At 41.4% G+C, this 13,696-nt stretch overlaps 1 pseudogene across 1 annotated transcript in view; it reads right to left on the reverse strand.

Annotated features, from left to right (window-relative positions):
* Positions 1-13,696, reverse strand: part of LOC147883908 (peptidyl-prolyl cis-trans isomerase ppi1-like) — a 76,863-nt pseudogene that overhangs the window by 19,942 nt on the left and 43,225 nt on the right. Inside the window, exon 5 of the transcript XR_015543722.1 lies at positions 1,089-1,108. The product of XR_015543722.1 is annotated as a peptidyl-prolyl cis-trans isomerase ppi1-like (transcript). The remainder of the gene's footprint in view (positions 1-1,088; positions 1,109-13,696) is intronic.

The raw sequence follows: 13,696 nt of genomic DNA on the forward strand, positions 1-13,696 counted from the left end.
CCTGATATGAGAGGGACCTGCAAGTTCTAGCAGGTTCAAGTAGTAGTAAAGCAACTAAAAGGACATGATGTATCTTTCTCAAGGGCAATCTCCAACAACGTGTTAACCAACTTGAAGAATTGCCTGGATGGCAAATCCCAATTGTCATCTCAGTCTATTGGAGTTGCAATGCACCTGATGGCATCTACTCTCAAAGGGATTTTTGAGCAATACGAGAAGCTGATGTCTTAGAAGGTGACTTTTCTACAAGAGAAAGCCACCAATGCAACAAAGGTAGCTCAACTTGAGAAAAGTCTCAGGGAAGGTACAAAAGCCAAGAGAAGCGCATGAAGGAGCCCTTAGATAGGCTCAAAGAAGTGAGAAATGACGGGGACATGGTGGACAAGGAGCTAGAAAATATGCAAAAGCACCTTGAAGATCAAAGAGCCAAAAAGGAGGATCTTTATAAATAGCTCTGCAACATGTAGAACCGATTGAACATTGAAAAAGACCAGATGATGGAGGAGCTGAAAAGGGAGAATGCACAAACTAGAAAGGTGATGCAAGAACTGCAAGAGAGCTTCAAGGCCAAGAAGGATGGGGCAGAGAGCAGCCAAGGTGGAGAAGACAATGAGGCAACTCCCCAAGCCAGGAAGGATGCAGAAAGCAGCCACAGTGGAGCAAGTTCCAACAACCACGGTGGAGCTAGTTCTAGCCATAGTGAGGGTTGTTTTTTTGAAACATTGTTGGAAGTCCAAAGAGAAAGCTACAAGACCCTACAAGAAGATCAGGATAGATGTCTGCACGAGCTTGCTATGGCTTTTGATAGATATGAAAAGTAGCCCATCGTCTTGTGAGATTTCCAAACTAGAGTGAAAGTCTTGGAAATCATGCATTTAGATGTTTTTCAGCAATTTACACAACTTCAACGGATGCTGAGGGAATCAAATGAAGTTATTTCAGAGAATGAGCAAAAAGTGGAGGAGATGAAGGAGAACATCCACAACCTTAGGATGAGGGATGAAGGAATCAAGTTCCATCCTTCAAAATAAATCAGATGAAATGATACCTAAGGGATATGTGTTTCATTCTTGAATGGAAGGCTGAACTCTTTGCAAGATGAATAACACTATAGCTATTATGATAGCTACGTCAATTTTCTTGCTTCTTCCCATGTTCCTCCATAAACCTCTGTAACCAAATCATCTCTTTACTCGCCTCTATAGAAGTGCAACAACCTTTTGCAACTTTAAATCCTAGCTTACTGCTATTACACCTATTGTGAAAACATACCCGATGGTCCTCCTTCTTCCATATTTATCACTTACAATATTAAAACCAGCATATCCTTATATTGAAATGTTTCAACCTTTAAAACATAATGCATGAGTAGTCGTACCTCTCAAATCTCTAAGAATCCCACAACAACACAAAGCAATTATAGACGCACTTGGTAGACGCACAAAATAGCAGGCGCGTCTATAGGCATTGCTTTAGTAGAGGAATTACGGGCGTGTCTAAAAGCTCGTCTATTTGCGCATCTACATGCGCGTCTAAACTAAGAAAATATGGGCCCGTCTAACATCGCGTCTATATGCACGTGTATTAGCGCATTTATTTGCGCATTTACACTGAGAGTCAGACGCGCATTTAGACGCGTAGATAAACGCAAACCAGAGAATACAGAAAGTGAGATTTTGGTGTACATCATTGCTTTCCAAACATTGCCCATGATTATCAAAGCACATAATTTTTTGCAAGCCCACATATACAAGAATTAAGTGAGATGAGGAGAATGAGACAATATGTAAAATAGTTTTGCCAATATCAATTATGGGGCTACGGTTCAATCTCATCCTCAATGAGATCAACCCTTGCCAAACTATCTACTTCAAAATCCAAACAAGTATTTAGATCTACAAATACATTCAACCCACTACTACTTGTGCCACTCATGTGCTCATCGAAATCAGCATCTCGAATGGTAGGCTCGTCCTCACGGGTAATGGCCTCAATATCTGTATCTCCTATCTCATGATCATCCTCCTCTCTTGTATCACGGTCATCATCACGTCCATGGCCAATGATCATCCTCCATATGCTCCATATTAGTAAATATACTATACATCACTTTGGAACGTGGCATAATAGGTATGACATGCCACCATCTATTATTATCCACCATTGGTTGATAGACAACCTAATTCAAACACAAATACAATCATGTTATTTTTCTTGCATCAAATATTTAAAAGCGAGTATTTTTATATGTGTGCACAGTACCTGTTCACATTGTTACAGTAGTACTAGTGTGTCCTTCCTACTTTGCCAAAACTTTGTGGAGTCAATAGTTACAAAGCCACTTACATGGCATTTGATTGTTGCATTAGGCCTCTTTCCACCACATCCTTAAACCACTTTACATCCAAAACATACACAAAGAAGCATCGAAAGTCAAGCATAATAATATCTTGGATTATGCCACAATAATCATCCATGGCTCCTTTGGCTCTCAAAGCTAGCAATGACACCGCAATCTTGTGTGTTTCTCTTATCATCAATCCGTTGTGTTCAAAAATGCTTGCCCTCACACCATATAGCATTGAACATAGTGCACTACACCAAGAAAAAATCAATTAAATAAGCAATCTCTATTATTGAAAGCACCTAACATATGCATAACATTCTATATACCGACCTTGCTCATGCATCCCCTAGCATACTCCCATTCTTCCATTGTGATATGCATCCCCTCATCTTTCTCTGCTTTCTCCATTTCATCAAGTAGCCAATCCACATGAATATCCTTTGGAAGTGCTCTTAGATACTAAGGGTATGGCACACGAGATCCGTGGTGTGTATGTAAGAGGGCCCTTTCTTCTTGTCTTCTTGCCTTTGCATCCTCATATCTTGTCACCCATCTTTTCATCACATCACTATTAGGCACGCAAAAGAGGTTGATACTATTATGCAACTCCATGTCTATTACTTTGTTGCATCCTTTCCCTTGAGGCACAATAGAGGTCATCCTTAGGTCTTCATCATCTCTCCATAGTCGTGGGAGAGAGTTATCCACATCAACAAGAAACTCAGAAATATATACAAGTGACTCTTGTACCAACCAACCCTCGGCCATGCTACCTTCAGGTCTTGCATTTTGTCTCACGAAGCCCTTCAAGGTCTTCATGAAGTGCTCCAGGAAGAACAACCTTTTCTTGCTCTTTGTAAAGGCTCCCTTCAAACACCTCATGCATCCAGTGGGAGTACGAATTGTAGTAATAGCACGCTTCACCGTCACCATCTCTAGCTTTGATAACATCCACGGTGCACGAGGTAAAAAAACACGCCCATTTGGTCTCTCTTGATGTCAAGCTTCACGCATCCTCCCTGTGGTACGTAGATCCTCCCTTATGCCTGCCGAATCTCGTGTTCCATTCAAATGCTCCCAAATGGTAGATGCCACATTCATGAACATATGCATCGGATCAAGCAGGTGATTGATCTTGAGGTGGGACCAATATGGTAAACGATAAAAGATGGAGTATCTAAACAAAATAAAGTGAACTTAGCGTGCAATCTTTACTTTCAGCCAATATAGCCAATCTTTACTTCTAGCCAATAGTTACAAACCCTTACCGGCTCATGCCAAGTGGTGGAGTCATCTTGGAACTGTCCCAAATTCTCATCCAATCTCCTGCGGTGAGTGATTGTGGGAGGACTTCATTCCAAGGGGCAACATATCTAGGATGATCAGGTGGGAGAAATCGATGGTGATTCTCATAGATGACCTTATTCAATGCGTAGATGCCCATGAGGCAACTAGCGAAGGACCACAAACAGGACATGCATGGTAACCTGATGTAGTGAGACCTGAACAATAGACGCAATTAAGAGTGGAAGGTGGGTTTAGGGTGCCACATCCTTTGCCTATTCATAATTAGAAATGCAATGCTTACCTGAACACTCGCCATAGCCTGGGAAGTCATGCATCATCCACATCAAGACTGCTTTGCAGTTGAAGTCTCGTAACGAGGGAGGCCTGCTCACATCATGCACCTCGATACCTCTCCAAAGTATCTCTAGCTCGTCAATCAAAGGCTCCAAATAAACATCAGGGTTTTTGACTTTATGTTTCCCTGGAATTAGAAGGGACATCATAACATGTCCTTTCTTAATAGCCATAGAGGGTGGAAGATTATAATTCACCAATACCACTGGCCATACACTGTAAGACGTGCTTTTGAGACCAAATGGGTTCACACCATCCATACCCAATCCAAGTCTCAAGCTCCTAGGTTCTTCCTTGAAGCTTGGCCATGTGTCTTCAATATGCTTCCACGCAGGAGAGTTCGCGGGAGTTCTCCACTTGCCATCGGTTGATCGATGGGAGGAATGCCATGACATGAGCTTTGCAATAGATTTGCACTTGAACATATGTTGGATGCGAGGGATTATGGGAAAATGTTGCAATACTTACGAGGCACGTCCAAGGTTTTGAGATCTGCTCTATATCTTGCCTCTCCACAAGTAGGACACTCTCTTGCATCCTTATGTAGTCCACGAAACAAAACGCAATCGTTGACACATGCATGGATGCGCTTGTAATCTAATCCTCCAAGAGAGGTCACATGTTGCCTTGCCATATCTCTTGAGGTCGGTAGTTTATTCTCCCTTGGAAGCATTTTACACAATAGCCTGCACGTGAAGACCAGAAATGAGGAAAAGCATTCGAGTAATTAACCCACTAGCATAATTCACCATGTTTGCAAAATAGACTTTAAAGCTTACAGAGAATGTGCACTCCTCAAACAGTGGAGTCGATGCTGTAGTAAAAAGATCATCCTGCTCCATGCTATCATCCCTTCCTTGATGGACATATAAATCCCGCACCATATCATCAAACACCTCCTCCTCCACAGCTTCATGAGGTAATGGCAGAGGGCTACTATTACCATCACTCCATGCATCCGTAATGGTCCCTCCTGAAGATCCCACCTCATATCGCCGACGCTTGGCCTCCTCATAGTGAGCATAGGGCAACATATGCGGGTGTGGCACTACATCCTATATCAAATTAAAATGGGATCATAACTCAAACATATGAACACCCATAGGTATCTCAATCAACCTTAACTTACAAACCCTTACCCTGTTTACGGTCACATCCCATTCTCCATACTTTGAGATATGATTGAGTGTAATCCTGCGTGCACGATACATGTTTCCTCGACATCGATCACATAAACATTTGATTTTTTGCTCCAACCACATTTCGCGATGGTGGATACAGAGGGATTCATCCTCACTGGAGCTACTTGTTGAAGATGAAGACATCCTACAAACAAACAACCCACCAAATTTGCTTTCTTCAAATGTTTAATTTAAACTCTGTGGCGTGTCTAAAGGCGCATCTAAAAGCACATCTACAGTCGCGTCTAAAGGTGCATCTATAGGCGCATCTACTCTATGTATTTAGATGCGCCTATAGATGTGCCATTAGACGCGATTATAGATGTGGCTTTTAAACCTGGTTTTAGCGCGCTCGCTTTGCTTTTCTTCACATTACTTATACTTCGCGCGGCTTGCTTCTTTTCTTATTAGCAGATCCACATGAGTTTCGACGCTTAAGAGGAATTAGGCTCCCATACTTACTTCCAAGCTTACACTTAAGAGGAAGGCACCCACACTTACTTCTAAGCTTAAAGGAGAGGAGGACGAACAAGGAGGAGAAGCAACTTTGAAAAAGAAGAAGAACCTTCCATACCTCTATCCAAGTAAGTCCTTTTGCAGTTGATCTTGTTTGGAAGTTTGCTCTCTTTAGATTTGTACTTTCTCGTATCCAAGAAGCGCATGATATGGGTTTCAGTGTCACGTTTGTGTGTCGGGCGCAATGTCCTTTTCTACTTTTTAGAAATCCGATCTGTCGGAGCGCGTCTATAGGCACATCTCAGAGCACGTTTAAAAGCGCATCTACAGGCACGTCTAAACGCGGGTCTAGCCTATTTGTAGACACAGACAGACACGTCTATAGACGCTGTGTTAGATGCTCTGTTAAATGCTCTGTTAGATGCTCTATTAGATGCTCTATTGGATGCGTCTATAGACGCGCTAACCAGATGCGTCTATAGACGCGCTCCGACAGTAAGCCTCTCTTCCCTTCCCCTTTCTTCTCAGCTCATTAGTAATAGATTTTTTTTCTTTTTTCCAGTTCAACATGTGGCCAGGAAGCGCTTCCAGCTCACCTGATCCCTGAGAATCTATTTGGAAGGACTTATATAACCTTTTAGGGCACCCTCCTAGTCCTACGGAGTTATACGGGTATATGACGGATACTCTAAACACTCCCCAGGAGTCGGCACTACAAACTCCAAACCACCCCACACTGCCTGAGATCACCCCAGTGGAGTCAGCATAGCCGTCTTATGCCCCTTTCCCCATACCGTCTTATGCCCCTTCCCCCATGCCATCTTATGTCCCTTCTGCCATCCCGTCTTATGCCCCTTCCCCCATGCTGTCAAGAGGTCCTTCTGTCTCGCAGAGCCGTCAATGTACTCCTGTGCCGTCGAGACTCGGTTCTCCAACTACGAGTGGTTAGCGTAGTCCCATGCAGTCTCCAGTTACGAGTGGCCAACGTACGAGCTTGACACGACACGGTAGCAGGCATAGTAGTAGGGAGAGTGGTGGGGGATGCATGGCACAGTGCTTTGGGAGGGGTGGCAGTGGGGACGATGATGATTCAGATGATTTAGACGTGCCTCTGGGTGATGGTACGATTTATTATGACATCACTCAGACAAGAGGCATCTTGATGGATGCGCGGGGGAAGGACATCATGGCCTTCATGCGCTCTGTAATTGCTAACAATTACAGAGATTGCTTTATCCACTACAAAGACCAGCCCAAGAGGTTGGCTGATGAGACCCTCGCTGCTCTTCGCTCTAGGTATCCTAACCCCCCCAATCGCCAGTTCACAGATAAATGGGCCAAGTCAAAGATTGTTATGATACTTGGCAATAAAAGATCTTCGCTTAAGAGGCAGGCACTAGCGGAGCTTGCCAGGCTTGAGGGAGGTCAACCACCAAGGGGCCCGCCCCACACCACTCACAAGCGTGAGTGGAAGAAAGCAATGAAGTCAGCGAGGGAGGATCCCAGTCTGCAGCACATGGAGGCACGGAGGATCCAGATGGAAGAATATGGAAGCACGCATTTTGGAGCAGGGGGTGTTGAATCATGGGAGGCCCAATTTGTAAGTATCAATCTCAAATTATATTGCTTATGTAGTTTATTAGGAGGTTGTTTCTTTGTACTAATCCCTCCGCAAAGTGTGTCGTCATGCAGCTTGAGATCGTGGGCAGATACCCTACTTCTGTGGAGACAGCCTACCACCGCCACCATCGCAGAGGAGATACATGGAGGCACTTCTATGATGACGGGTTAATTACTGAGGAGCAGTATACTCGGGCTACTGGAGCGGCCCCCGAGGTATTTGAAAGTAATTAAATAATGCCAAAATTATAAGTAAAGATTTGATTTTTCATACATTGATATATGTTGTCCCTTGTTTACAGGCCCGTGCACAAGACGATGAGGAAGACGATGAGGAAGACGAGGAAGGAGGTCTAGAAGGGAGTGCAGAAGGGAGTGTGGAAGGGAGCGAGGACCTGGAGAACATAGATTAGTCGTAGAAGTAGTGCTAGCTACTCTGTTTTGTACTTAAAGCCACTGGCTTGGCTTCATGCCTCTTGTATATACACTCCTCTTATTTTTTGTACTTGAAGCCACATGACGTGGCTTAGCTTCCTTATTTTTTGTACTTGAAGCCACATGACGTGGCTTAGCTTCGTGCTATATGTATATACAAGCACTTTTTGAGCTTTCAATTTTATTGCGTTTTGGAGTTGTAATGTTTTATTTGGAATTGTAATTAAAATGTGGTTGGCTGTAAGAATTAAATTACACAATGTGGATATGGGATTCTTGTAACTATATAGCATACTTAACGTACACAGCATTCTGTAAATTTAAAAAAAATAATAATAAAGCGCATCTATCAGTGCGTCTATAAACGCGTCTATATACGCGTCTGTCTGTTCGACAATCGTCTATATTTGCATCTATAAACGCGTTTATAAGCGCATCTATTTAAGCGTCTAAGTGCGCATCTATACGCACGTGTGTCTGATATATAGACGCACTGATAGACGTAGGTCTCCAGACGTGAAAATAGACACGCAAATAGATGCGCCCGTAAGTTTAGTAAACACGTCTGTGTGCGCGTTTATGGGTGCTTTGTCTTGTTGTGTCCACTTTACAGTAATCCAATGTTCTTATCTAGATTGTTCATAAATTTTCTCACAACTCCCTCTACATGTGCAATAGCTAGCCTTGTGCACACCATTGCAACATCAAGCTACCAATTGTTGATGCATATGGAACCCTTGATAGATACTCAATCTATTCCTGTGTCTTGGGACACATATCCTTGCATAATACAAAATGATTACCCAAAGGTGTACAAACAGGTTTTGCATTATGCATTTCAAACCTTTCCAATACCTTTTGAGTGTAGTCACTCTGAGACAATGTCAATTTGCAATTTTTCATGTCTCTTGTTATTATCATGCCAAGGATTTGCTTTGTAGCACCCGAATCCATCATTGCAAATGTATTTGCCAGCTTTCTCTTGAGCACATTTGTCTCCTGTATGTTAGAGCCTATAATAAGCATGTCATCAACATACAATAACAGGATCATGTATCTGCCATTATCTAGTTTTTGATAATAAATGCAGTGGGTCTGAATCACATCTACCAAAACCTTGTTCTACCCTAAGCCTATCAATCATAAAATACCATTCCCTTGGATCTCACTTTAAACCATAAAGATTTTTGTTCAATGTGCATACCAATTGCTCATTTTCTTTGACCTCGTATCCTTGTGGTTGTTGCATAAACATTTCTTCATCCAAATGGGCCATGAAGGAAAGCTGTCCACATGTAATTGTTCAAGATGCGAGTCCTCTATAGCCACAAGACACAAAAAGTTCTAATTCAAGTTATTTTAACAATAGGAAAGAACATTTCATCAAAGACTATACCTTTCTTCTGTACAATCACTAGATCATCTTGTAGAATGTCATTTCTTTGCTCTTGCGTGGAAGTAACCCAATCAATTATGTAATAAAAATGAATTTCAAAGAGGTGAATATTAACATATCCACCCCAAAAAAAAAAGTAAACAATTACCATGCAAGAAAAATCATGTTTAACCTATTCTTACAGCAATGCCTTTGTTTTTCATGTGGATTTTTTTGTATTTTCTTCTAAATGGTAGCACAAAAGGTTACAATCATATTTTTCTCATAGGAAAATTTTTTACAATATATAATTATCCCTCTCTTTTGTCAACACTTGTTGAGCTATGAAGTCTATCCACCATGGGAAATCGTGCATTGTGATAGTAAATGCATGGTAGGTAGATACATGGAAAAGGTGGGATTTGCAATTTCTATCTACCCCTTGCATTGTTTTTGTACCTTGAGCTTCCTTTTCTCTTTCACCAAATGAAATATATACCTTAAGAATAATCAAACAACATTACAAAGATGTAAGAAGTGCAAACTCATATAATAGTACAACCTACAACAACCATGAAAGAAATGTGAATTCATAAAACATGTGCATTTTGGGAAGCATTCAATGGCACTATAGCATAGAGACATCAAGGACAAGGACCATTCTTGCCTAAATGCCCCCTTGTGTGCCGTAAGTTGAAGCTCTGACAGTTTTTTAGGGGTGGTATCTCCTTTTCTTCCCACCTTAATACCCGATTTACCATCCTTATCTCACAATATGAAACAAGTGTGGTTTCTCCCATGAATTAATTTGATATCTTCTAAGTATTGTTGCAATGTACGATCCTTAGATATTCGAGGAAGCAAGCTTGACATTGTACACAATGATTTACAAGGAGAAACTGAATGTGCTACCCTAACTATCCCACTCATAAAGAGAACTATAACTCTATCCAAAACAATGGTCCATTTCAAATAAGGTGGTATAACCACTAGGGCCAATACTGGGGGTAAACCATAAGGGAGAAGGTAGAAGGAGTATAGTTTTGGGGAGAGATGATGAGGGGAGACAATAATGATGTCGATGAGGGAGAGGAGAAGATGATATGACCACTCGGAGGGGTAGAATGACCAATATCCAATGAGTAATCGATTTAGCTCTCATTGAGTGATTTTGGATGATGGCATGCTTAAGGTATTTTACGGTTCCTCTCACATGCGCCCCTTAGCCATGATTCACTACATTGGAATAATTGGTGAGCAGTGGGTACTCACATATAGGGACATGGGTGGTAAGAGCACTTTTCTAGCTACTTCCTTGGTTGTGAAATATGATGGTACTATGAGGTCCTTACAATGTTAGCGACGAGCATGTGGTAATTTGTGAAAGTGAGCACCAAAGACCTTAAGACATTGTGCTAGTTTTGTGGGGAATGGGAAATTCATGGTATGTGGTTTTTGCCACAAAAGTGTGAGCACTTGATTTGTGCTACAAAGAATTTGTGAAGCATTGGACGGCTGAAGAAACTGACATAAAACCCAATTGGAAATTTGTTTTTCCCATGAAACCCCTTGTTTGGATTGTTTGTTTGAAGCCTTCCTAAAGCGATAAAGTTGGATATTTAGAACCACACTTACATTTGTGGAAAGGAGTTGTGAAGCATTTGAGGGCTGAAAACCCAATTGGAATTTTCATTATTTACCTTGAAAACCCTTGTTGATTTATTTATTTATGTATGGATTTATTTATCTATTTGTCTAGATTTATTTATTTGTCTAGATTTATTCCCATGAAAACCCTTTTCTTTTAGAACCACGTCAAATCCAATATATATATTCTGCCTTGTCTCGATGGTTAGAAGCCCAAAGCCAAAGCAAATCGATGAAATGTAGGTGCCTAGAAGCCAAAAGCCATAGCAAATAGATGAAATGTAGGGAACCTTTCCATGACATGTAGGAAGCACAGATCCAAAATGATCTATCGCGAATCAGAGACAACAAAACGCCATCCGATTGTTCGTTGTGTCTCTGCTCGCGCTCGCGCTACTATGGCTCCTGCATTTTGGCTAGCAGCGATAGCCCTCACATTAGTATCCCATCAGGTGCTTGCTTCCTTTTGAATTCGGTGTTTCCTGCTTTCAGAATCTACGTGTTTTAAGTTAGAGCATCTACGCATTTCTGTCTACCAGGGATATTCTCGGATGGAGAGTCGAGCAATTGAAAATAGCACGACTGACCTTTGTCTTTTGTCCCGTGGATTGTCTCGTTCGCTAGGGCTCATGTGTTGAACCAAATTCAAGTGTAAAAAGGCGAGCTAACTTGCGAGTTGGCTGTCTGATGATAGGTCACCGGGACTCTGATAACGTTCGATGAGACGATAGGTCTAAACGCGGCGGATACAAACTTGATATGGAGTACTTTCCGTCAGATTATAAAGTACCATATTACAAACAATCAAGACGGAACTCCTAGAACCACTCCGTATACTCCTGGCCTCGTTGACGGCTATCTTCAGTCACTTCCTTCTGGAAGGAGGGTTCTCGTTAGGCTTCTTGTGTGGAGCTCAGTTTGTTCCTATGGTTCAACAACGGAGACGTTCCAACCGCAGGCTCTGCAGCAGGCGTTTGAAGATGCGTTTACTGCAAACATTCCAACAGATTATAAGAGTCGGGTACAACTGGGCCACATGCATGGCCGGCAACTTCGTTTTGGATTATACCATTTATTATCAACGTAGTCGACCGCAGATGTTGCTTTCCAACAACTCAAACGCCTACCCAGGTACACACTTAACGTTATTGGCAAACCAAACTACAGAAGTAGCCGTTGTTTTTGAGAGCGTGATTGAGGGAGAGATGAGAGAGAGAAAGAGAGTTCCAATTGAAAAATGCTAGATTGTTTCCTAATATACTATTCATAGCGTTGACATATGATAGGGTTTAGGATCAAAGATTTACCGACCCATTGCCCATACAATCGTGACTCGTTGTTGAGTTCCGACATCGAACCTTGGAGCACGCTCTGGGAAACAACTGCAAGTGCACTTGTTTCACCAAGTGGTCAGTACAAAGCCAAAGTAATTAATTGCCTATTTTATATAACGGACACATATACTGGTCGTATTACATGGCAAAGTCTTGAATCTTTTGGGAGGGGCTCCAATTGCTTCGTGAAGATGCAACTAGATGGCAATGTGGTCTTATACGATGGTAAATCAGGAGATACAATCTGCTCATCTAAAACCAACAACATAGAATCAGATCTTGCCGAAAATTACCGCTTGACCATGCAGGACGATGGCAATTTGGTATGCTACTACATGATAGGAGACCCATCTCCACGTCCGATTTGGTCTTCATGGTATAGTAACTTCTATTGCTAATCTCAATGAGGCTACAAACATGTAAACGTATGTGCATGCTCATGCCACACATGCACATACACGCAAACGCGCATGCACACACACACTGTCCACGCATAGGCACATGCATTAAAGACATCGATTGCATTACACAACCACTTATTCATATGATAAGATGCTATAATATCAACTCCTATTTCTTTGCAAACCTAGTAATCTCTCTCTCTCTCTCTCTCTCTCTCTCTCTCTCTCTCTCTCTCTCCCTCCCTCCCTCCCTCCCTCCCTCCCTCCCTCTCTCTCTCTCTCTCTATATATATATATGTGTGTGTGTGTGTGTGTGTGTGTGTGTGTGTGTGTGTGTGTGTCAATTTTGTAATGGCATGCAAAAAATGATTTGGATTAGGTTTCTTAGTTATAGATTAACAAAGTTGTAGATTGGGAGAGAATGAATGTATGCAAGCACTCTCAAATGCTTCTATGGGAAAAGTTTTCATCGTGGGCATTGACAATAACGTGTTTATTAGCTGGCTAGTAATCATCTTTGACTTTATAGTTATAAGAACCTTCAATTCACAAAATCAAAAAACTGAAAGGAATGTAGGATCAAAATGTAAGTAGAGTTGTAGTAATCCACGTTTTGTGCAAATGTTTCTGGTAATGCAGCAATCCCACTACTATAATACATATGTATTTCAAAACTATACTCAAATAAACCTCAACAAAGTAGGTTCAAATATGCTCAAATAGCATCAAAATAGGGATCAAAATAAGTATCAAATGGCTAACTAAAAGATCTACCAAAGTGGGTTTTTTTTTGAACCAAAAAACTCAAAATATTGGTTGGAACCAATTGTAAGCACAAACTAGCTTTAGATGATTTTTGGCCTTGTCCATCTAGTCAAGTGAGTCTTTAGACTAGCAACAACTTGAATCGCATACCACCAGTTTGCATTGATGTGATCCCATTAAAAACCATAGTGAAAAAACCTCAATAAAATGAATCCAAGATAAGTTAAATATCTCACAATGCATCTTTGGAACAAATGAATCCACATACTTGCATGCTTATTCACTCGAATTTTCTACCAGTATGCTCTGACATCCAGTGTCTACTTCTCATCTTTCCCTATTGCTTTAGAGTACTTGTAAATGTTATTGCCAAAATGAACACTCAGCCTTGGTATGATTACCATTTTAGAAATAACATTAGATTTGTGAAGGACCTTAATTTTTGTCGACTCTTGCCATTCTTACCCTTACCTTTATTGTGCTTGGATTTTCAA

Source organism: Dipteris shenzhenensis, chromosome 27 (genome assembly GCF_047967505.1).
Source record: "Dipteris shenzhenensis isolate YYH24624 ecotype China chromosome 27, Dip_SZ_1.0, whole genome shotgun sequence".
Taxonomy (NCBI): domain Eukaryota; kingdom Viridiplantae; phylum Streptophyta; class Polypodiopsida; order Gleicheniales; family Dipteridaceae; genus Dipteris; species Dipteris shenzhenensis.